The following is a 26018-nucleotide window of genomic DNA, read 5'->3' on the forward strand; positions in this document are numbered from 1 at the left end:
TGGTATATGGTGATCTGGTTGGTTTTGTAGAGGAGACTGGGTGGATCCTTTGTGAGAGGTAATCAGGAGCAGTGAGGTGAATGCACTTGTGGGTCAGTGTCAGAGCTTTGAAGACAATTCTTTCCTTTATTGGGAGCCAGTGGGCTAGTTTTCTGGCCTCCCGAGATGTGTTCCCTTTTATCAATGCCTTGGGCTGCACGGAGAGCACTATTCTGGATGACTTGTAGCCTCTCCAGGTTTTTATTGGATGTTAGTAGAAAGAGTACATTGCAGTAGTCTAGCCTGGAGCCAGTGATGGCTCTGGCCATGTTTGTGCAGTACTCTTTGGAGAGAAAGGTCCTGACTGCGTTGATCAGTTTAGCATGTTATGCGGCTGAGGAGGCAATTGCGTTGACTTGTCTGTCCATGGATAGGTTGGAATCCAAATGGACTCCAAGAGTTTTGACTGAGTCTGAGACTGGTATTTTGATGGTGTCGATGGTGAAGTGACTAAATTGGGAGTCTAGATCTTTTAGCGTGTCAGGGGAACCTACCAGGAGGAGTTCGGTCTTGTCAGAGTTGAGGCATAGTCCATTGTCTGCCATCCAGGCTTGGATGGTGTTGTAGAGGTTAAGGGACAAGGGGTCAGTGTCATAGTTGCCAGTGAGGGTGAGGAGGATCTGGGTATCATCCGCGTAGTTGGAGTAGGAAATACCCATACCGTCGAGGATGAGGAAGAGGGGTCGCATGAAGATGTTGTAGAGGGTGGAGGAGAGGCAGGAGCCTTGGGGCACACCACAGAGTATGATGGTGGGTGAGGCGGAGGCTAAGTAAGAGAATACTTGCATGGTTCTGTCTTTTAGGAAGGATGTGATCCATGCTGTGACGTCACGGGGAGAACTTGGCAGTGGAGGAGAGTTGATGGCATAGGACGTAACAATGGGGACACAACTAGATGCTATAATTGTGGGGGGGAACACAGGTCTGCACTGATAGGATTCAGTGAACAAATAAAATGAAAACAAATATTGAGAAAATAAATTAAAATTAATATATGCGTAGATAAGTATGTTGATAGAAATTAGGAGAAAAAAAGGGAACCAATTATCAAAGACCGAGCAAATGGAGATGATACAGCAAAGAAGGAAAGAGCAAGAGGGGAAATTGAGGAAAAACATTGAGAACATTTAGTGGTGAAAAAGAACTTCCCTTTGTTCATAATGGACAATTTGAATTGCACGGCTCAAACCAATAGTAGAACCGAAAAAATCCCTCAATACTAATGAAGGCAGGAGACAAGTATATGCACATTCAAGGGTGGACAATAGATCATACCAGAATGGACAAAGAGCAACAGAGCGAAGGAGGAAAAGCTAAAGATGGTGAGGTTAATGGCAAATGGGAAAGAATTAAAAAACTTGGTCCTGGAAAGGGAAGACATAGAAATTATATGCATATAGGAAACCTGATTTATGCAAAAGTTAAAATATACGATCTCAGGATTCCAGGTGTTAAGAAAAGAAAGAAAGGGAAGACTATGTGCAATGGCAATATGGAACAATTTAATATATCATGATTTAAAAACAAACTACTGGAATTCATGGGGATTGCACTTAAAATGAAGAAATGATGTTTGAGTAATGGAATAGACACACACAGAGACCTACATCTGGTGAGATGTCCTGCATTAAACCAGGCATTGTATGAGCATCTCTAATGGGGAAAGACTTAAGCGAGGTACAGTTCGATCAGGACATGGGTAGTGATCATTACGCTATAATTATAATTGTAAAGACCGGTGGGGGGGGTGTCTGTACTTCTGCTCTCTTTACGGTAGAGGAGAGGCACAGAGGACCCCAGCCAAGATTCTCTATTATTGGTAACGTAGTCGAGCAATCAAGGCCTAGCTTCTCAGGAGGTGATGCAGGCTGGTTCTTAAGTACAGTGTAGTCCCCGAACCCCCACAACGGAATGTCCACACACTGTATTACTGAAAACACAGTCTTTATATAATTAATATTCAAAGGTATGTACACGATCACAATAACGCACTTTGTACTTGGAAGTCAATAATGATAAATACATACGTCTAGAGTGGTACCACTAATGTTATCAAATCTCATTAAAGTGCATCCACTGTACGGTTAAAATGTCACACAGATCAATAACGAGTAAACCAGCAATGGAGATAGGCAGGAATGTAAGCGGGTTGAAACAATAGGCAGAATGCTGACCCCTACCGCTAGGCACAGTTCTGTGTGGAGATCCCCCCCCCAACCTGGCCAACCTGTAAATAAAGATATATAGCACAAGCCCAGTCCATATAATGTTCGATAGTCTTACTTCCTCCTATTAAGGTTTTACCCCCCCCAATGTACCTGGTGGAGTAGTTCTCCGACGATGCACCGACCGATCCTTCTTGAATGCCTCCCTTTCAGGCGGGAGCCACGGATCGTCGAGAGGTGTCGGGGAATCGACGGCCCTTCTTGAGTGCCCTCCCTTTAAGGCGGGAGTCGCGGGTCGTCGAACGTCCGACGGTGAACAGGGTGAACTATGGCAGGGAAGTGGCCGCTTCGTTCCTAGCGGTGCTCGTCGACGACAGAGCGTTGGCGTCCTGCAAGGAAGAGGTGCGGGGCACCTCAGTGACAATAGTTCTGGACCGCAAAGAGATGAAGAACTGGCCCAGCAAGGGCGTCGAGTCGTCGGCGTCTCTGCGGTCTGTAGGTGGCGGGAAACCCACCGGTGGATGCTCCTCGGCACGTCGACGGTCGAGCCTTCTCCAGTGGGAGACAAGCGGGTGACGATGCAGATGAGAGCGTCCGATGATCAATGAAAGTTCTTAGGCAAACGTGAGCACGGCGGCTCCAGTCAGCGACGGCGGTCGTCGACAGTGGCGGACTACAGTCCGGGTGCTTCTCCTTGGAGTTCCGCAGCAGTCCCCGTATCGGGTCGGTAGCCTGTCGAAGGTCTGTCTACCAGGGAGCGTTGGCAAAGATCAGCTGTGCAAGATGGTCCCTCGTAGCTCGGGAAGAGGGCGCCTTACCAGGTCCTCTCTAGGTCAGTCCTTGGAGGTACAGCAGCTTTCAGATTGTGAAGGAGAGCAACAGCAATTCTTCTCGTCCAGCAGGGCTTCAAGGTCAAGCGTCAGTTAATCCAGTTACTCGTCGTAGTGGACTTCAGCTTCTGAACACGATTCCTAGCAGTGAGAGGTCCCCAGATATACTGTTGATCTCCCATTCATTGCGCTGGGTCACACTCAAGCATCCAATCACGACTACGGGCATTCATGCAGGCAGGCAGCCAATCAGGCACACAAGGTATTCAGGCCATTCACTTCTCTCCAGACACTCACAACAAGTTGTGTATTGGGACAAGTACCGAGCCATTCAACACTCCAAGCTGCATTCATACCGGTTTCGGGCAGGGTTGTCTCAGTCATTGTGTCAACCACCAGATACTAGACACCCACAACACAGAATGCATATTCGTCACACACTCTATTCACCCAGGCCCCACCCACAGGAAGTACCCACAACATACATCACCGGGAAGGCTCCAGCTAGTCTGACTGGGCTTTCACAACAACACCATATATGGCACTTCCATCTAACAGCCAGTCAGGGGGAAGGGACAGAGTCAGGGCTTCCCAGGACTTTGGGAAAACAAGGTAATGGGTAATAGAAAGCAAGAGACCACCGGGGCCATCTTGTTTTCCATCAGGAATCAACTGATCCCAATGGCAGGGCCGGGGTATCCCAAAATGGAGGATACTCCGCGCACCTGTCAAATTCAGCATGGAGCTGCCACCAGCCCATACCCTGCTCTGTGGGCCACCCACAGGTGCCCAAAAACATACACTAGGGGCACAGGGTTGTACCCCCCACCCATGGGTGCCATAAGGGTATCCCACGGGTCCGTTCACCAAACCAAAAGAAAGAGAGCTGCACCGCCAGGAGTCCCACATGAACTCCTGCGCGGAAAACACGACAGAACACACAATAAAAAGCAGTAAAGGACAAGGATACAGAGGCCCTGTCCCTCCGATGCATTTCCAGCATCACAATAATAAAGCTATCTGAAGAACTAGGTACTGAAAATGTTGCATAAGAAAAAGATACAGTGGAGGGAAATTAAGTTGGAGGAAAATTGCAGCAAATATGGGAAATTCGAAAGTTGAGGTGTTTTAACCGGATTAAGTGGACACAATGAAAGAAATGGTCACAGAAACGTATTCCATAAGAGAAAAGATCAATGGCACAGCAACAGTCCCCTGGTGGACTACAGAATGAAAGGGCAGTAAGAGAAAGGAAAAGGTTGTTGCTTAAGGCAAAAGATATTATGAAGGGAGAGGATCAGATGAAATACAAACAAGCCAAAGTGAAGGCACATAGAGAAATAAGATATAAAAAGTGACTGTATTGGAGGAAATGTTGTGGACAAATGAGCGGAGACAACCCAGCAAACGAAGTGTGGGATACATTTAGAAGGATCAGTAGGACAGGACAAAGGAAAGCAGAAATACCAGCTCTGAGGAATGGCAAAGAGATGGTATGCAACATAACTGAAAAGGGTTAAATGTTGGGGAATCCCTTTCAGACTACAAACGGCACAAAAAATTACACTGCAAATATGCGGATGAATATGCAGGACTTCACAAGCGATGCAGGAGAAATACTAAATGATAATAAAGATCAAGATGGAATACTTAATGTGCCCTTTGCGATGGAGGAACTAGAAGATGCCTTAGCAAGGGGAAAGGATAAGAGTCTGTGTTATGGCTCTGCTCTTTTAAGATGATACTGGATTGTAAGTAAAGGAGTTTTACTAAATCTATTTAACAATGTATGGGAAGCAAATCCAGCCTCAGGATGGGGGGAAAAACAATCCTAATATCCATATTGAAGCTGGATACAAGAGGGGATGAATGTACATCATGTAGACCAATAGCACTGACTATAGTAACATGCAAAATACTGGGGAGAACGATATGTGATAGACTAATATACAATGAAGATTCCCCCTGCTAATAGCGCAGGGAGCTCTTGATTCTATTAAAGACAAGGAGGCGAGCATTATGCTTCATCTTCTCATTTATTTGCTCTCCAGCAGGTTCAACAAAATCAATAAAATAAACATTTTTCCTTTTTTTTTTTGTTTTTTTTTTTCAAACTTCCTTTAAAACTTCATTTCCCATCAACCCTAGGTCCCTGTTCCCAGTGTCCTGGTCATGTGACCTAGTCCTTCCTCTTCCTGTAACCTCCTCTTCTTTGACTGCTTTTCAACTGCAATCCTAACCAAAACTGAACTGTCAACTTGTTCCGGAAAGTCTCTGAACTGTAGACCTCGGCGGAAAAACGAATCCTTGCCTTTTAATTTACGATCTTGATCGACTTGCCTCGTTCTTCTCTTGAACTTCCTCAGTTGTTCTTCGAATCGTCTCCTAAGGCGGAAACAACAATATATGTTAGGGCGGCGGATACACACCCTATTCTGAGAGGAAAAACCTTGTTATACTTTCAGATACATAACATAGTACATTACTTTGTCCCCCCTCGGTCTCTCCTTTGTATCTAGGGCGGGAAAGTAATGCTCGCCTCCTTGTCTTTAATAGAATCAAGAGCTCCCTGCGCTATTAGCAGGGGGAATCTTCATTCTATGTCAAGACGGAGGCGAGCATTATGCTTGTTCAAAGCTTCTTACCATAGCTTCTGCCAGTGTGTTAATTGGCTTAAAGTAAAACGTTCTGAACGTGTTATCACTCGCCCAATCGGCTGCTTTCAGAATATCCTGTAATGTCGCCCCCTGGCGTAGAGCTATGGGTGCCCCTGCTCCTCGCACGGAGTGTGCTCCAAATCTCGCCATGTCTATTCCTGCTAGACTCATAACGTCTCTAACCCATCTCGCTATAGTGGCTGTCACTACGCCCTTCTGCGGCTTCCTGCGCGCTATCAGTAATTGCGTCGTCCCCGACGGTCTCAGCTCAGCCGTCTTATTTATATACTCTCTTATGCATGCGGCTACGCACCATTTAGGATGGTCTTGCATATATGGATACACTATTGATGCGGAATCTGTCTTTGTTCTCTTGGCCAGGTGGAAAGTTACTCCGTCTGGTCCGTATACCATTCTGTCTACTTCCAGTGCTCTGACATCTGCTACTCTTCTACATGAAATCATGCATAGAAGCATTGCTAATTTCTCCGACAGTCTTCCTAGCGATAGGTATCTATTACTGGGCCAGTCTGCCAACAATCGAAGCACGACTGTCACGTCCCATAGAGATTTATACCTCGGCTGCGGTGGCTTTCTGTATCTTATCCCTTTCAGGAGTCTAATCACTGCCACGTTCTCTCCTACTGGTACTCCTTCAATGGGCATATGACCTGCCGATATTGCGGATCTATATACCCCTATCGTGCGGTAGGCTTTGCCGTCCTGCAAAAGTTCCGCTAGGAAATTCACAATCTCTACTAGAGGGGCAGAAACGGGATGAAGACCTCTCCTCTTGCACCACCTTGACCATCTGTTCCAAGCTGCATCGTAGCTCCTTCTGGTCGATGGAGCCCATGACTCTGCGATGAGGCTCGCAGCTTGAGCCGAAATTCCCGGGAGATTCCAACGCCTCCTGCTATCTTGCACGCCATTAGCGGCATCGTCCCCTTCACTCTCAGAGGGTGATACTGGGTCCGTGAGAAGGTCTTCTCCCTGCGGCAACACTCGTGGGTAGTCTGCTATCAGTTCCATCAATGCTGGAAACCAGACTTGGGACTTCCATATCGGCACTATTATTATCAGATTCGCTGCCTCCTTGCGAACTTTTGTTAAAACTCTGCTTATCATTATAAAAGGAGGAAAGGCATATAGTGTATGTCCTCTCCAATCTTGCAGAAAAGCATCTGTCCCTGCTGCTGCTGGGTCTAGCCTCCAACTGAAAAATCTGCTCTTCTGAGCGTTCAGTCTGGACGCAAATAGATCTGCGTGAATCGGCCCCCAGAGCTTCTCTATCTGTTGGAAGGTTGCTTTGTGCAGCATCCAGTCGCTGGAGTCTACTAGATGTCTGGAGTTCCAGTCTGCTACTACATTCTGGGCGCCTGGTAGATACTCTGCCGTCACTGCTGTCCCTGACTCCAGACAAGAGTGCCAGAAGTCCTTGGCTATCTCCGCTAACAATCTGGACTTCGTCCCACCTAAGTGATTTATGTATCTGACTGCTGAGATGTTGTCCATCTTCAGAAGTATACATGAATTCACTTTGTCCTTGGTGAAGGCCTTGATCGCGAAAGAGCCGGCCAGAAGTTCCAGGCAGTTTGTGTAGCTTGAGCTCCTCCGAGCTCCATCCGCCTCCCGTTTGGAGTTCTCCACATCGGGCTCCCCAGCCCGCTCTGCTGGTGTCCGATTCTATTATGTCCGGGCGGTCGCCAAAAATGGCTCTGCCGTTCCATGCTTCCATGTTCTGGAGCCACCACTCTAGCTCTGTTCTGGCCTCTTGATCTAGCTGCCCTAGCTGGTGGTAACTGAGCCCTTGCTGAAGGTGTCTGATTTTCAGCCTCTGGAGCGCTCGGTAATGTAGGGGCCCTGGGAATATTGCTTGGATTGACGCTGCAAGCAGGCCCACAATCCTCGCGATCGTTCGCAGAGATGCAGTCGGACTGGCGAGGCAGTTCCTTATCTCTCTTCGAATATCCCGCATCTTCCTGTTCGGCAGCTCCCGGGTCGCAGACCTGGTATCTATGATGAAACCTAGGAATTCTATCCTCCTGACTGGTACAGTTTCCGACTTCTCTTGGTTCACTAGGAATCCCAGAGAGGCCAGTAGGTTCGCAACCCATCTGGTCTGGCATCGAAGCGCATTTTCGCTGCTTGCCATTATTAGGATATCGTCTAAGTAGATGATGATCCGAATGCCTTTCTCCCTGATTGCCGCTGCCACTGGTCTCATCATTTTCGTAAATGCCCAGGCAGCGGACGCTAGTCCGAACGGCATCGTGGCAAACTGCCATAATTGCCTGTCCCAGTTGAAGGCCAGGAAAGGCCGGAATTCCTGATCTACTGGGATCGTGAGATATGCGTCTTTCAGGTCTATTCTTGTGAGCCAGTCGCCCTGTCTGAGCGTGTCTCTCAGTTGGTGAGTCCCTTCCATCTTGAAGTGGTTGTAAACTACCCACTCGTTCAGGTCCTTCAGATTTATCACTGGCCTCACTTTCTCTTTCCTGTGGACCAGGAACATATTGCTTATGAATCTTGTAGCTACGCATGGCTCGATGGCCCGTTTCTCCGCTAAACTCTGAAGTTCTGTATGCAACAAGTCTGCTTCTGCTCGCGCTGCTACTATCGATCTGGGGGTTTCGTACTGGGTTGGGGTCTGTGTAAATTGTATGTGCAGGCCCCTGACTCACTGAAGCACCCAAGCGTCGCTGGAAAGCGCGCGCCAGTTCTCCCAGTACTTCGCTGGCCCGTTTCTGTCCTCCCCCCTACTGCAGGATAAGTAGATGTTCTCACCTGTGGGGACGTATTGTCCTCTTCCCTGTCCTCTGCCTCGCTTTCCTCTGGGGAAACGACCTCTGGGTTGGAAGAAGGTGTCTGGTTTCTTATCTTCCCAATCTTGCGCTCTGTTCAATTGAGGCCTTCTGGACGTCTGATAGCGACCGGTCGCTCGGCCTCTGAACCGACCGGTCCCTCCAAAAACCCTTCCGGGAAAAATCTTTCTAATAGAGGCTTGTGCCTTCTCCAATGAGGTGTAGGTCCCTACGAACCTCCCCATCTCTTTTCCGAAAGTCTCGCCGAACAGTAGCCCTTGCGCAGCTTCTCCTGCCTCGTAGGAGGACAGGTCTCCCAACTTCTGATCTATCTTCAATAGCAGTCCTCTTCTGCGTTCCGAGGATATTGCGCAGTGTGCGTTACCTAGCAGGCGTACGGCTCTTTGAGCCCAGTTCGCCAGCACTTCCGGGTCAATTTCTTCCCCTGTATCCTTCGCTCGTTCTGCCAGGTCCGTGTTCTTGGCTAGAGGGCCTGCTAGATCCAGGACCTTCTCCTGGCAACTCCTCCAGGAGCGATCGATCCCTTTCCTAGGGTCTCTATTCGATTTTGCCACGAATGCTAACATTTTAGGGTCCAATTCTGGCGCATCTGCAACCTTTCCTGGGAGTTCAGGCCTGGGGCATTCCGCCCTCATTCTTTGCCTTACCTCCTTTTTCAGAGCCTTACGCAGCCTCTGCGTCATGTATCGCGCCACTCTCGGGGAGGGCACCCATTCCGAGGATCTCGGGTTTCTAATCTCCTCGGGCTGAAACATATCTCCTCCTCTAAATGGTTCAGTTTTCTCAGTCTCTTTTTCGGAGGCGGTAAGCTCCCTTCGTCTCCGTCCTTATCCTCTTCCTCTTGCGAGGATGTTGGAGATTCTACGGGTTCCTCCTCTTGAGGGACCTCCTCTCCTGTGTCTCCCATATTCTCTTCCCCTGGGTAGGGGGTCATGAGGCTCGGCACCCCCGACTTGGACATAAAGGCTTCTCTCAGCCTATTGAAAGCGTTGGTTGCCTCCGGGGCCTTTGAATTCGCCCCTTCAAATTGGCCCGGGGGGGTCAGAAGAGTTCGCGCTCTTCCGGGCCTTAATACACCCCTGAGGGCTCTCCGGCGCGGCCCTGGTGGACGTGCTTGTTGTTGGTGCGGTGCTTATGTCTTTCTGATTCAGGAAAGTCTCAATCGTTTGCAGGCAGTCCTGCAGGGGTCTGACTCCTAGAGCCACTGCCTCTGAGTGATTCGCCCAGCACGTCTTTGAAGCTTTGAGCCAGATCTTCGGAGTACGAGCCTCACTCCACTCAAAATCGGCCATGGTATGTGCTGGTAGGTGCCTGATAGTACCTGTACAGGTGTAGTGGCACGTCCACTTCTCACTCTCCTCTCTTGAGGCTGCACCTGGCTGCTGAGCAGCTTCTTTATTCTTCAGTGCAAGCACTGAGTTCACAATTCGCTCTTATATGAGCCGGGGACGTAGTAATGTATTTCCACGTCGTAGAAGCGTGTAATCTGCTTCTCTGGTAAAGATTTTCGATCGGTGACTGCAGGGAGATCGGGTCGCAATGCCCGCGCAGCGGTTAGCTCCTCCTTCCCAAGGGAGGGGGGGCCTCGCGGTCCTTCGCTCTATACGCCGAATCCTTCGGCGCTAAGCCCCGCCCCCGCGAGGGTGGGGGCTGGGGGAAAAAACGTTTCTCCCTCTGACGTCGAAACGCTGACTCTGTCTCTCGCTTCTCCCTCACGAGGGTGGGGGCTCGCTCGCTCACTCGCTGGCGGCGCGAGTGAGCTGCCCCGGCCTCAGGCCAGCCCCTGGAGTGCTGATACTGCAGCACGGGGCCCCTGACTAAAACAATTAAAGTAACGGATTTCCGAATCCTCTCTACGCTGCGCGATCCCTGCGCACTGTCCTAATGTTTGTCTATTAGAAACGCCATCCTCCCTTTATCCCTGCAACCAATAATCCAAGACAAAAAGCTGACAGAAATACGCAGCTAAGTGAAAGGGTACTTATCTCTTGGAGAGCAGGAAAAGAAGAGGAGGTTACAGGAAGAGGAAGGACTAGGTCACATGACCAGGACACTGGGAACAGGGACCTATGGTTGATGGGAAATGAAGTTTTAAAGGAAGTTTGAAAAAAAAAAAAAGTTTATTTTATTGATTTTGTTGAACCTGCTGGAGAGCAAATAAATGAGAAGATGAAGCATAATGCTTGCCTCTGTCTTGACATAGAATGTAGATGCCAACTGACATTTGAGTACAGCTAAGAGGGGTTTGGGAAGCATAGGTTAACAATAGATCAAATTCTCTAGAGTGGCAATAGACCTTGTGGAAGGGGTGAGCAATAAAGAATAAGAGTTTATTTATAGATCTATATAAGGGTTGGATTTGGTCTGAAGAAGCAGGTTGTTCTGCGTGGCATAAAAGTTAAAGGTAATACATTATCAGAGGAATATAACTTGGAGAATGATACTCCTCAAGGTAGTTTAATAAACACGCTGCTCTTTTATTTTATGATAAACAACCTAACATTTGAAATAAAGAAAAGCCCATGCAAAACAGGATTTTTTGCAGATGGTGAAATAGTGTGATACAAGAGTACAAATATACAAAATCTCCAGAATGCCTTCAAAGCAGCCTTTCAGAAAATGGAAGACTGGTACAAAAAGTGGGAATTCAAAATGTCTGTCAGCAAGACACAAGTAGTACTGTTTACAAAAAGATTTAAAAAAACATTTAAGTTTAATGATGGAGGGTCATGCAATCAAAGAAGTGCATTCATCCATCAAATATCTTAGAATAATAATGGACAAAAACAAATAAAATGGAAAAAACAAGTGGAGATTGATCGAAAGTGTAACACCAGACTGAACCCAATAAGAGCCGTATCCAGCACCACATAGGAAGCAGATGGGTACAGTAATGACATGTTATACAAAGGTCTCATAAAAAGTGTAGTAGATTACAGCAGTCCGATAGAGGTGGGATTTACACAAACGCTAATGAAGCACTCCAGAACAAGGCTCTGAGACTGTGCTCATGAGCAAGAAAGACAACACCAGTTGTTAGGCAAGATTGTATGCAGTACCCTTTGGGTGCACTACAACAACCCTGGCCTCCTGGCAATAGGAACCCGACCTTTGGTATAACTCTGCACTACACAGGTTGGTAGCGTGTTGAGCAGCCAGGCTTATCTCAAGAGGGGTCAATGTGAGCTGTAGGGGAGTTACACAGAGCTTCACAGTGACAAGTATTGAAATAAACTCTTACACACAAGTTTGATTAAACAATTATTGATTTATTTAAGTCAGTTAGCGTAAGGCCTCTTCAGAAGGGAGCAATATAAAGCAACACACAAATGCACTCGAAATACACACTCTTAGTTTTCTAAATCAGCAAATACCAATTTGGGATGACACACAGGCACTACCTACACCCTCAGGTGACTTCAATAGCTAGGGTGCTGTTGGCATTAATATATCACTGTTGCATTTTTAATATTCTTGGGAGCAGTGTTAAAGAGAAGAGAGTTCAGAATAAAGCAAGTATTCACACAGTTATTCTTAAATAGGTATGCACTTTCAAAACCACCCCCTCAATGCAAAGTCAGTTAACCCTTTCCTGGAAGGAAGGCAAAACATATAAGCAGAAGAGAGAAGAGTCATGCAGGGAGCCAGGCCAGCCAATGTTAAGTTAGCAAAAGTCTGGGTGAACTGAAGCACTTCTTGCAGGTAAGTAGAACGTATTTTCCAATGTTTAAAAAGTCTTCGTGGAATTTAAGAGATCAAAGTAGGGCCACAAGCTGATTAGGCTTGTGAGGTAAAGAAGCTGACAGCAACTCTACAAATGCAACCCAGCAAGTCTCCAACGAGGACAAGTGGCTACACAACAAGAGGTAAGTTCTCTTAGACTTTACAGTACCTTTAGGCTGAAGAAAAAGTGCAGCAGATGACTTCTGTTCCTGTGCAGCTCTGCAGATCTCACTATTCCGGGGCCTCAGTTGTGGGGACAAGAGGAAGGACTTCTGGGGACACATGCGCTGCAATGGGACGGTCACTGCTCTCAACCGGCAATCTTCAAACAAGTGGCACTTTGGTGTTTCAGCTCCTCGTGACTACCGCAAATAGCAACACCGCAGTTCCTGGCTGTTGAGATGTGCTTTCCTTGCATCTGGGGTCCTGCACTCTGTTGAGGGGGGCTCCGGCTCGGTCAGTCCTGCTTCCTGGGAGTCTGGATGTTCTTCCTGGAGCTCTTGGCCAGCTTAAAAGCAATGCACACGAACTGGTGTTCCTCTCCCTGGCTATTCGGTTTCCAGCAGCAACTCTGTGGAAATTCAACCAGCTCCGAGTGGATGTCCAGTTGGCTTACTTTGGAATGTTAATCGGAGACATGTCAGTAGAGGCCACACTAAAAATGCAAAACATCAGATTTTCGAGCACCACAATAACCTTAAACTCAGAACATGCATTAAAAGAGAATATATGTGAAAATTGGACACCTGTGCATTTTAAGAATACATGGTGGGGGCAAAGGAGGCATGTTTGAGTTTCATGTGAAGAACACTGTAAAACAATTGGCGATACAAAAAATAAGTAAAATAATTCCAATATCGTAAGGTTGCCGATGTGGAAATATAAAAGACGAAATATTAAAGACTTGCAGTGGTATCACGTTGGTTTGCTGACTGGTGTTTTTTCGAAGGGATTGTGGTAGGGATAATAATATAGGGAAGGGGAGGGTTGGGGGTCCCTCCAAACATAAAAAAAGATATTAGCTGAGAATTACTTCGAAAAAAACTTGCCCGGAAAACAGCATAGAGCTCCTACAATGGCCAGCTGAACCAAATGCACAGGAAAGAGGGAAAGATACTAAGGGGCACACAAGAAAAAGTGTAGCTATAGATGCATACAGATGTGTATTCGCTTTATACTGCTGAATTATTAGTAATTATATTGTCTATTCACAATATTTATCATAGAGGAAGACTAATATGCTCCCACTCAAGCACATTGCAATCAATTTCGAAGGGGTTAGACAAGACATGAAATTAGACAGAATACAGTGATATGATACATTTGGCAAATATGCAGTACAAATTAGAATGGCATGGCTACCTGGTAACTCTGGCAAACAAGGAAATTAAGTGACAGATCAAGCAACAAAGGCTGGGATGGGAAGAGATATGATTGACATGATATCCTTTATCAGAGAAAAGCTAAGGTGATAGGGATGCCCTTGAAATGGTAGTGGCTGGCAACCACCCGAGGAAATACTCTTTCAGCCCATTGACTGTTGCCTCCCGGTTAAAACTCATGGACAAAAAACATGCTACAAGTTCTCCCTTTCACCTATGTCCTGTCTGGCTTTGGAAAGAACTGTGCCCCTGAATAGCCACGGACTAAAGGCAGATTGTTAATTGCTTGTTGACTTCTGGGAAAGTCCGAAATGTTTTAAGTGGGCAGGGGTGAACCCCAAACTTAATAAAAACTACTTGTCTTTGGTTGATCCGACCAACTATCAGGACATTTCACAGCTCCCTTACATCAGTAAATTGTTTGAGGTAGAAGTCACTGCCCAGCTTCATCATTTGGTGGAGGCGGTAGGCCGGCTTGATTAAGCACAACACAGTTTTAGACCTATCAGGAATACTGATACCATATTAGTGGCTGCTTTGGATGACCTCAGACCTTGGGTGGATACAGGAAAAACTGGTGCCTTTGTCCTCTTAGATCTCTCTGTGGCTTCGATCATGTGAATCATGACCTTCTACTGGGGTGCATGTTCAACATAGGAATTATGAATAATGCATAGAATTGGCTGAAGTCATTTCTGACTGGCTTTGTCTAAACTGTGTACCGTCCAAACTGTGTACCTCCCACCTTTCTTTTTCACACAGAGACCTATTTCCTATAGAGTCCCTCAGGGCTCCTCTCTTGGACCTTTGCTATTCGGTATTTATATGAAGCCACTGGCTGAGCTAACTCGTGGGGCAAGAATAACTTTGTATATGTATGCGGAAGCCACCCAACGTATTCTTCGCCTATGAAACACTTAGGACTCAGGAATAGAAGATATCAAATATTGCATGGAACAGGCCAAGAAATGGATGGATCATCTCCAACTAAATGTTCAGAAAACAGAGATTTTAATCTGTAATAAGCAGCATGTTCCGTCTTCAAATGACGGGCCTTTAGCTTCACCAGGATCAAGCAGTGGAGACCCTACTTTGTAGCCAAAAACATTTGTAATGTCGGTATCTGGATGGATGCTGACCTTTCTGCATCACAGATGAGCAAACTTGTAAGTAGGTGCTTTTTTCAAATGAGAAAACTAAAAAGGTTCTTGGATTACTTTTCCTTTCCTGCAAAAATTCAGTTGATGAATGCCTTTGTGGCCAGTCGCTTAGACTACTGTAATTTTAGTGTACGTAGGACTACCAAAAAAGCTAAGGCCAAACTTCAATACATTCAGTGTGAAAGTGATAGGGTCATTTTCTGGATAGACCATACATTCCACTGTGCTACTACAACATCACAATTTCTATCAAAAGCTATTTGTTGAATGATCATAATCATGTTAAAACCCAGTACTTTAAAGAACTACATATGCGATACATTCACAAAACATATACATTTAGGACAACCTAAATATCTGAATCGATAACGCTATTTACAAACCATTGACATCAGTGTTAAAACCCAAAACATGAAAGAATTGACATGCAACAACTATACACATTGTTGCACAGAATAAGTGGACAAAAACAATTGAGTGGTGTGTCTTTCACGTGTGCAAAATCAAATAGCTAGGTGTGTTTTCATTGATTGATATATTCTGAAACTTGGTCTTTGCCCCACTATCCAGGAAACTCTAATCTGGGTGCTTTTTACCCTCCCCCCCTCCTATAGGGGTACCCCAAACCCACACGTAAATCCTTGACCACTTCCACAAGGCCACATAAGTACACACTGAGTTGGACGTGCCCAGTTGGATGTGCCACCTACTCTGCCACACAATCTGATTCGCCCCTCCCGCAGCCTAGATGCTATGCCACATACTGGCCAAATCAGAGCCGCACTCTGGCGCACCAATAGGCCTGATGAGACTCACCTCACAACACTCGGCCATCCCGAACGCACAGCCCATCATCCCAGCCTTCCACCTCCCACCCGCTGCCCCCACCAAGTTGATCTTGCTACGACCAATCGCGAGCGGCAAGTATGAGAGCGGGAGCAGAACACATTGACCCCCTGCAATATTCTTGATCACCCAGTGAACCAGGAAATCAATCTTCTGACCCCACCACCAGCTACTCACCTAAACCCACTGCTCGCTCCTCTCCCAAGCAACATAGCATCCCTGCCCCCAATTCACTCTTACCTTCTCTTGGCGCAGCAAGAGCAGCCTTGGCCAAAACACCAACCACCCCGCCCCACCACTCACACACCTCATGGTCTGCCCAAAAATCGAGGAATGGCTGGACCAAGATCACGCTAGACCCGTTCTAGCTTCTCCCATTCTCCAACCCAGATCCCATACCCTGCTCCCTCACTATAGGACCCAAACCTCCCCGCCGGCACCGAATCCTGTCCTAGCCATATTCCCCACATCGCCCATGCCCCATGTCCAATTCCTATTCCGCATGCCTCCCCCCACACCCTCCACCCCAACCAACCCCCCTCTCCTTAACCACCCCACACACACACAAACGCACATATCCCTCCCCCAACTCTCACCCTGCCTACCACTCACACCCAGACCCCTCCAAAACCTAAAACATACCACACCTACTCTACTGCGCACTCATCAACGCCAGGTCAGTCTCCAAAAAGTCCACATCTTTGACCTCATCTCAGAGGAAAATCCAGACGTCCTGTTCATCACAGAGACCTGATTTGCCGCCAATTACCCCTACACAACAGTCCTCTCAGAGATCCGGACCCATACCCTGGTGCTACACCACCAACCTCAAATCACTAAAAACCATCAAGCAATGGTTGGCATGGACCAGGAGAATCAACCCTCCGGCCCAGAACAAAACTACCCTAGCAAGACTAACGAAAGCATACAGACAAGAAATCAGAAAAAGCAAGAAAGCATTCTATGGGAACCGAATCTTAAACTCTCGGAACCCAAACAAGGAACTGCATAGAATAATTTCCAAATTCAAGGCCCCGGCCTGCTCAAACCCCTTCCCACCCACCTCCCAATCCCTATGTGACACCTTATCAGAACACCTCCACAATGTTGCTTCCGACAGACACTCCGCCATCATCTCCAAATTGGAACACATGCCCCTCCCCCAACACCTTCACCGCCCAACCCCAGTCGAAACCCCCCTCCAATACAAACGTTCACCTCTTTCACTCCAATCACACACCAGGTATTCTTCTCACTCCTAGCACAAAGTCGCCCATCAGGCTTTCCTGAGGAACCCTGTTCGGCCACTCTCCTTAAAAACATCCTAGACTCAACCTGTGCAGACTGTATTGCATGCTCAATCCTCAACCACTCCCTAACATCGGGAACGTTCCTGGAAGCTCTAAAAACCTCCTACATCAAACCCCTCCTCAAAAAACGTACACTTGACCCACTACCAGCCTATCTCCAACACCTGCTTCATATCCAAACTCATGTACCGCACAGCATACAAGCAGCTCAGCCTTCTCACTGAAGCCAACATCCTTTTGGACCCTGCGGAATCTGGCTTTAGATCGCTCTGAGGAACAGAATCCTACCTAGCGTCAGTCTGGTACGACATAAAAAGTAAGCTGATGCAGAAGGCTGTGCCATACTGATTCTTCTTGACCTCTCTGCAGCCTTTGATGCCATCGATCACACCATCCTCCTAGATAGGCTACACTCATTAGGAATCAAAGATGCAGCCATCTCTTGGATCTCCTCTTTCATCTCTAATAGTTCCCAAATCATGCACCTCTACCCGTTCACCTCCACCTCACGACCTGTAACAAAAGGGGTCACACAAGGAGCATCCTTTTCCCCACTGCTCTTCAACATGTATCTAAACCCTCTGCCTGAACTCATCCGCTAACACAATCTTACCTGCTACAACTACACTGACGACACTCGGATCATCCTCAAAATCCCAAAGTCGCCAGGCCACAACCGCCCAGATCATTTATCATGCTTTCGGACATTGACTACTGGATGACGACCACACACCTCATCCTCAATCCCAGGAAAAATGAAAGCCTCGCCTGTGGGAAAACATTGCTCCTCCCCCAACCTATTCCCTGGCCACAATCCCTAGCCCTCTGCCTCCACCTGCAACCTTCACCACAGTTAAAAACCTTGGATGCACACTGGACACAGATTTATCCCTCTCCCCACAAGTGAACTGTTTCCAGAACCTGTTTCTTCCACCTACGTATCCTAAGGCACATCTTCCCTTGCCTCATCTATCCTCACTGTTTTTCCGCCGCCATCCTCTCTCGCTTAGACTGCGCAAACTGCCTTTACCAGCGTTTCAGTTAAGGAAACTGCAAAGAATCCAAAATGCTGTAGTCCGCCTGCTCATTAACCTACCTCCCAGAGAACACATCAGCCCAACGCTGAAATTCCTCCATTGGCTCCTTATTGACCGACGCATTACCTTTAGAGCCATGTGCATCACCCACTGGGCCATCAACAACACGGGCCGGAGTCCCTTCAAGACAAACTCACCCATTACCACCCCTCAAGGTCTCTCAGATCTGGCACAGCATCTCTCCTAGTAGATCTGGCACAGCATCTCTCCTAGTAGTCCCACAGTACAACTCCTTCAGACTTGGCGGATCCTCTTTCTCCATTCAAGCACAGACCATCTGGGACGCCTTACCCCTGCACATTTGCAACATTGACAATCACCTGGCATTCAGAAAGGCCCTCAAAACCTGGCTTTTCCCTCCCTCCTTTTGAAACCCTCCCCTCTGTACACTCTCGATATGCACATAAACGCGGATCCCAACCACAACAACACTCCTATCCGCCAATACCCCCACAGATGCCGGCAACGTTTGCAGCGGTGACAAACTATTATTTTGCAAACACAACACCACCCCTATGCACCAACACCCCATGGATGCCGGCAGCATTCACAGAGGCACACTGTATCAAACCATTGCCCTCCCTCAACCCCGGCCCGCCACCCCTCTCCCGCTGCCCAGACTTTTGTTCCAGGGAAACCACGAATAGGGACACCAGCCAATCGCTCTGGACCAAGAAGAAGAAGAAGAAGGCAGCCAAACTACATCCAGGGCGATGGTATGTATACCCTACACCACGGCTGTGGACACAGGCCACAGGCACGGCCACCCATCTATGCACCCTAGAATGCACCCTAGAATGCAGCTACAGCAATGCTGTTCCGGCCTAGCAGCACACATAGCCTCCACACTGAAACCCCTGATGTACCTCAACACCTTTGCCATTCGTATACAACGACGACCAACAAAACAAATCGTCAGCACTAGGACCCTATCCTAAAACGCCACCAGCACCCCCCCAAGTGCCTGACCTCTGGGCTGCTTATTATAGCCTTGCCAGCCCACCTAAGTTATACCCCTGCAAAAATGCACACAAGCATATTTAATTCAAAGTCTTAGATCCTCCTGCACATGGACTGCAGTCACTGAGCGCGCTCCAATCACAAAGCGCATTGAGGCCATACAAATGTGGAAAGGGCGCTAGATAAATGACGAATAAAATACAATACTTCCAAAGGCTCTGAGACTGGATCTGAAGGTCTGAAGCACTGCTCAGTCTTCGGAGGTCCAGCAGAGAAGCAGGGCCTCACCGGGGCGGACACTTTAAGGGATACTGGGCCACCAGCAGTTATCTTCGGATCATCAGTGGTTTGCTCTTCTTCGAGGGATTATTGGCTGCAACGTAGATCTGAAGAATAGCTGCAGAAATCTTACTTTTATCCAATATTTGGGCTGGAAGCAAGTCCAAGCCCATCAAGTTAAGGATATGCAACATTTAAACAGTAGGTATTTCACCGATCAGGGACAACTATTTGTTTTACATCTGCTCTAGAAGCAGTTTCTGGCACCAAGGATGGCCATTTTAGGGCATTAGCCACGTTTTGTAGCCATACGCGGTAAACCCGAATATGCACATCAAACATAATGCAAAAATGGGAAAAATGTAACTGCTGTCATCAGCTTGTCTTTAGTAGGCACATATAAAAGTAACCCAAAATACGCTGTGTAAAAAGCTAGGCAAGCAGCCCTGTTGGACTGCATTGTAGGATTCTGTGTACAATGTTAAAAATACAAGAATTAAAAAGGGAAAAACAAGCTCCCCAGTATTGGTATTGTGAAGCAGTGATCAGTTTCCCCATAACATGTGAGCAGAGGCAAGGGGAGTAAAGTTGAAGGCTTTACTTCTCTTCAAAGAGAGAGAAAAAAGTCTGGGGTTCCGTAGGAGTCCATGGAGGTACAGTTGCAAAAAGAAAATCTTTTCCAACAGTCCATTGGGAATTCCATGATGGTTAGATAAGGCCATGATGTTTATGCCCCCCCCAAACCTCCACCCCTTTGGGTAAGGTATTGATCCAGACAGTAGGGGTGACCTGGCAATAGTCTACCGATACTTGAGAATCATTGTGGGGAATGGGCAAGCTTGGCCTATGGAGGTGGAAGCCCACATGGAGGTCGAGGTAATTGGCAGGAACCACTGCTAACCCCAATTGATTTGCATATACCTATTTCTTTTCCAATAAAATGTTAAAAAGTAGACATTGTGTTGAGACTTTTGGAGCAAAGAATCGCACCATCCACTGAAAGGGTCCTCTCTGGTTATTCTCAAGTGGATATCATTTACCAGTTACCTTTCTGTCAAATAGATTAGCCCCATAACCTTCCTCCAGGTGCACTTTCAGTTATTTCAGCCAATCTCAAACATGATTGCTTTGCAAGCCTTTGTCCCTACTATTCTCTTCCAGAGACTGTTGGTGTACATGTCATCAAGTGTGTTGGTTGTTCCATATGGCAGGCTTTGGGTGCAGTGTACACAGCTTGACTGAACTACCTGCTTGATGCATGACTTCCAAGCCCAATTAGCATTGACTCCGGTCACACACTGTCAGGCATTATCTGACATGGTGACCTCTAGAGAGAAATCTTCAGGTCAGAAATCCATTTGACTCTCTGTAGGCCTTAGTGTGTCGGACAACTCGCTCCCCCATGTTTAGTGCAGGTTCTCCATAGGGCATCTAAAAGCCACTATTTGTGGAACACACAGGACAATACATTATACGTTGGTGTTACTCATCCCTTTCATCCAAAACTGCAGTATATTGACCCTCCTAGAGATGATCACTGCTTTGTTCTACATTAGGAAGCAGGGACGAACCCAATCTACATGCCTGTGTATACCAACCCTGCATTTGGGCGATCAACCTGGGCATCCACCTAGTCGAAATTACTTGTAAAAGGTGATCTACAATTAAAGAACATTCATCAAAAACCCATGGAATTCAGTGGAACCCTAGGCCTAACTGTCCTGTACTGCTGGGACACTGTCTGCACCACCTAGCTAATGGGCCTGGGTTGTCTGCTACCGAACAGCTGCATTGTACGTCAACACAGCTCACCTTTGACCCTGGCCCAAAAAGTCCTTCCTGCATGGCAGCGTTCTTTTTCACCACCAAATTCAAGGCCGCCCCTCTGGAGACTCGCTATGCTGCTGGTTATCTTTGAATTCTAAAACGATTTTCAATTGTTTTGATAGCTTTTGCTTCCTTTCCTAAAACCTTGGCCATTTACCTACTGTCTTTACACTGTGAACATTAAATCGTATGGGAAAATACTATTCTAAACATTGACTTTAGGGCACACTAATCCTACTTAATTGAATGATTGTTTATTATGCGCTTATACTCAAGTGTTTCAAAGCGTAACCATGCATGGCGGGAAGACCAGACAAACTATCTTACTAGGCATGGTACATTCAGATTATGCAGGCGAACAGAAAAGGAAGTGCGTGGGGGCCGGGGGCAATAGGGACAAGTGCGCCCAGTCCCGTCAGAACATGGCTTAAATGCAAAGAGATACCACTCTCATGGGTCGTAACCGAAGTGCAGTAGTGCTGCAGCAAGTGCAATGCCCGGGGGCAAGTGCTGGAGACTGGCGAGGAAAGCTTGGGACCTGTTAGGCTCGGAAGGTAGACCTGACAACCAGTAGGCGAAACTGAGCAAAGTAGAGGTGAGAGAGCAGAAAGAGGTGGTTAGCAGGGGATGGGGAGATAGAAGGAGGTGGCGAAGAGGAAAGTCTTGAGGAGTTTCTGGAATTTAAGGAGATCCGGCTCAAGATGCAGAGGCAGGGAGGCTGTTCCAGAGGGAGGCACCTGCAGAGGATAAAGCCCCCCCCCCCACCCAAGTCTCTGCTTGGAGAAGCGGCTCACCTGCAGAGAGTTGGAGGAAGATGAGCGCAGGGCTCAGGAAGGCGAGCATTTAGGAAGAGAGCGTTGCAGTTAGAGTGGGCCCCCACAAAGCCTTGTGGACAATGCAAAGGATCTTGAACTTAATCCTTGCCGCCACGGGAGCCAGTGAAGGGATTTCAGCGCCAGACAGATGCGGTCCCTGGGTTTGAGGCCAAGGAGAAGACTTGCGGTTCTGTTCTGGATGAGTTGAAGAGGACGGTTGAGCCTGAGCTCTACCGGTGACCCTAATTTGTAAGGGTCACATCCAAAAGACATTGAATGATCTCTGCTTTAGAAAGTGACTCTCCTGTAAATCTGCATTGCCACGGTAATCCAGACGTGGACCCCTTGCTCACTGTACCTTGTCAGCTTCACCTCAATGAGGAGGCCCAACAAGGCTGAAACATGTGTCTGGGGTTGCTGATGGTACCCTTTTTCTGAAGAGAATTGCCTAGCATTTCGGTGCTGGACTGCCCTTGTGGGTTGGACCAGACTGATATGCAAATATTTCTCCTCTGTGAAGGGTGCAGTTAGCTAAAACATGGTTGGAGACTCTCCTGAGTGGTGGAAGTTCCATATGACTGGGTATTTGACCCATGTTCATTCTCAGTCGAGGGCCTCCCATACCCTTGCTAAAACATAATTGTTTGTAGCCTCAGGGTGCCTCATGGGGAGGTGCTGTGCAGGGACCTGTCTTTATGTTCCCTGCCTAAATCTTTTTTTATCTTAAGGCTTAAATCAAGCTCAGTTTCTTACGGGCAACTGTGTCCTTCATAGAATTGAGTATTGGGGACTATGCATTAGGAGTACAGTAGTCATTACGGAATGTTAGGAAATATTTCTGTTTTTGCAACTTTCCCTCCATATTCTATGCACCCAAAGCTTGTTGCTTTTGTTTTTGAACCTGTCCTGACTTTTTTCAGGGAGGGTGAAGCCTTCAGCTCCACTCCCCAGGCCTTTGGCTCATTTTGCTATGGGGAAACTGATCAGTCCCTCAAACTATCAGTACTGGGAAACTGTTTCCATTGTGTCTTTTTGCCTTTTACCTTCTTAGTAACCTTTTGACTGTGCACACATCTTAAAGTGCAGTGCAGTGGGAAAACTTTTGTAGCACCCTAGCCTTTTACATTTGGGATTTTTGGTTACTTTTATATGTGCCTAAAGACAAGCTGGTGACAGCAATTGCATTTTTACCAGTTTTGCATACATCATTCGCATTTACCGCGTGTGGCTACTAAAAGTGGCTTGTGCCCTAAAATGGCTCTGCCATTAGAGTTTTCGCTTGTTGTTTGGCCATATTCTTGTTTGGCCTTCTTCCTGACCTTCTCAGGTCGGGACATCCCTTATATGGTCATGTATTCCCCCGGGAAAGCTGATGCTTTTGCGGGTTACTGCTAGCTTGGTGTGTGTGGGCCCAGGATGTGGTTGGGACTGCCTGGTCCCACTCCACATTGGGGGTCGAGAGATTCTAGGTGTGGGGCATGAGTAAAACCCACAGTGGTCGCCGATTGGAACACTGCTGGCTGTTTGAATGGTGCACTTGCTTACCATTGGTTAGCTAGGACTTTCTTCCAGCCAGGATTTAGGATAAGAAGAGGACTCATCCAGCCATTTCTTGGGATCAGCGTTTGGAGCCAGTGTAGACGAGCACACAAATGAAGCTCCTTGGACGACTCCCGAAGATGCCTGGCATCACTTCCTGTGATTGTCCCAGTGAATCCCTGCTGTACTAACTGATCTGTGAAGGCCCTGAGCGCTGCTTCAATCCTTGGACTGGTGGGACCAACCAGTCACTACGCATTCCCGAGGATACTGCCGTCCTAAGAATTTGCAAGTGTCCCTGGACCACCCGGTGGACTAACCAGCTCTTGAGTGGGCTACCTCAGTAGAATTATCACTGTCCTAGGGTCGTTGACGGGACTTTGGTGGTCTCGCGCTTGTGCTACAAGTTGCTTTTGTGCCTTGGTTCCGCTTCCCAGATTCAAGGGATCCTGCTCTTGAAAGTCGTCTTCGACTGCGAATGGAGAGATGCCCGTCATCGTCTGTGTGGTGACCGCCAGTGGAAGTCGCTTCCCTCTGTCCAGTGCGTTGTCTAGAAGAATCCTGCATTGGTGGATTCTGCTTGCCTTCTTTGCCAGGGGTTGGATACTGCACTAGCTGCCGACTGGAGAAATCCTCGGACCCGCAACCCGTAGACATCCTGCCCCAGAACAAATGGTGGGAAAACCTACCTCAAGTGACTCTCAGTCGACCCATTGAAGTCAGGTGTGTAAGTAATTGCAACACATTCACCTTGCCCTGTTCTCCTTCGAATAAACTTTACAATAAAGTTTGGTTATTCCATTCCATCGCTTTTTGATCGTCCGATCTAAAAGCTTGTTTCTAAAAGATAGGAATATAATTGTACTGACCTGTAACGTTGTTGAATATCTTCTGGAACATTTCACCACCACAATAACTCTTCTATATCCGTCCCCTCTCCTAAAAGAAGCTTTGTCACTTTTGGTTACAAGACCCAATACATCATAGGGATTGGACTAATAAAGTTAGGGCATCCTTCTTGTGAACTGGTTTCTTTCTACTGCATCACTGCTTATCTTCACTTAGTTGTCTAAGTTATTGTATGCATTCCTAAAAACCTAAAGGTGACTGTATATATGTTTGATAACTGAGTATTGTGTGATATTACTACCTGTTTATTTCATTTTCTAGTGTTTCTGGGCCTACAATAATTTGTGTACTTACCTGTCTAAATTGAATTATTGGGCAATTCACTGTGTGGTCTCATTGTGGACCCCTGGCCCCACTCACTTCTCCTTAGACTAAGCCTTGACAACTCTCCACGCTTACCGTGATTGGCTTTGGCTAACCTCTGAGTTCTCCTGTTCACTATAAACCGGTTCGCCTTCTAGAATCTGCCCACCAGGTCAGTTTCTAGAAATCCAGTTTAACATAAGAGTAGCTTATTTTTTAGGTTTAAACATTTTTTATTTTCACATAAATGAACAAGAACAGCAATAATCCATTAAATCTACACATACATAAGAGTAGCTTATTTTTATGGTTTTACTACAGAGCGTTAACTGGACAATAAACTATACATGTGGCTAGAACAGAGTCACAAAATCAAATTGAAGACCAACAACCTCAACAACCAACAACCTTCTCGCGCCTTGAAACACTTGTGTATAGGCGCGTTACAAATGCCATATCATATATCAATGTGGCCGCGTAAATGTGATAAATGAGTGAGATTTTAAAAGAAGATGGACTGCACCGTGTTGACTTTCAGCTGATTCTATATAGGCTAAGAGCCCAGAAAAGGACCGAAACATAGGTTTTGCTGAAACGTGTAGTTTTCACCCAAACATTTTTATGACGTCATAAGCATCTGTCTCCTCTCAAGGCCTTTAACCTACCTCCTAGGTGATGGGACATGCACTTCTTTCAGATTTTTGAACACATCATCCCTGTTGAGGCATTGCTATGAAATTGAGGCTATCGTTTTGCATACTGGAAAGAAGGAATGTGACTGAGGACTAGTTACACAGAGAAGCTTCAATGCATCGTTAATATTAGCTTCCTCCGGTTTTACTCAAACTCCCCCTTTCCACTCTTTTCCTTTTGTGCCTTCTTTATTCTGCAAGGCCAGATGTCTGTGTACTCAAGGTTTTTAGTGGATATGTTAGGAATTATCATGGGGCAGTTGGTTTGCATGCCACACTCATGGAGTTCAATTTTGCACATTGTTTACAGTTATTTGTATCTTAATGTGGCACTTTCAAATCATGGAAAATAAGTTCTGGTTCGTTTCTTGTTTCAATACTAAACATCCTCCAAAGAATCATTTGGTTCCACATTTAGTTGTTGACACCTTTTTTTAAACGTGTGCACTTTGTTTGGTCCCATCCATCCACTCCCCACACCCTTCCCCTCAAACACATGTAAATATTACACAAATGTGTATGTAATTGGTTGCACACTTTACAACTATTGTCTACAAAGAGACGTATTATGATTCTTTGATACCACTTCATTGGATACAGATAGCTTTTAAATGCAAAATAATTTTGATTGCAAATGTACATATCTCAGGCATGAGTTAT

The 26018-nt window shown here is 46.7% G+C and overlaps 1 protein-coding gene across 3 annotated transcripts in view; it reads left to right on the forward strand.

Moving 5' to 3' along the window:
- Positions 1 to 26018, forward strand: part of NCOA6 (nuclear receptor coactivator 6) — a 1612994-nt gene that overhangs the window by 704302 nt on the left and 882674 nt on the right. The gene's annotated exons all lie outside the window — the stretch shown is intronic.

Source organism: Ambystoma mexicanum, chromosome 3p, assembly GCF_040938575.1.
Source record: "Ambystoma mexicanum isolate Mex_15411 chromosome 3p, UKY_AmexF1_1, whole genome shotgun sequence".
Lineage (NCBI taxonomy): Eukaryota > Metazoa > Chordata > Amphibia > Caudata > Ambystomatidae > Ambystoma > Ambystoma mexicanum.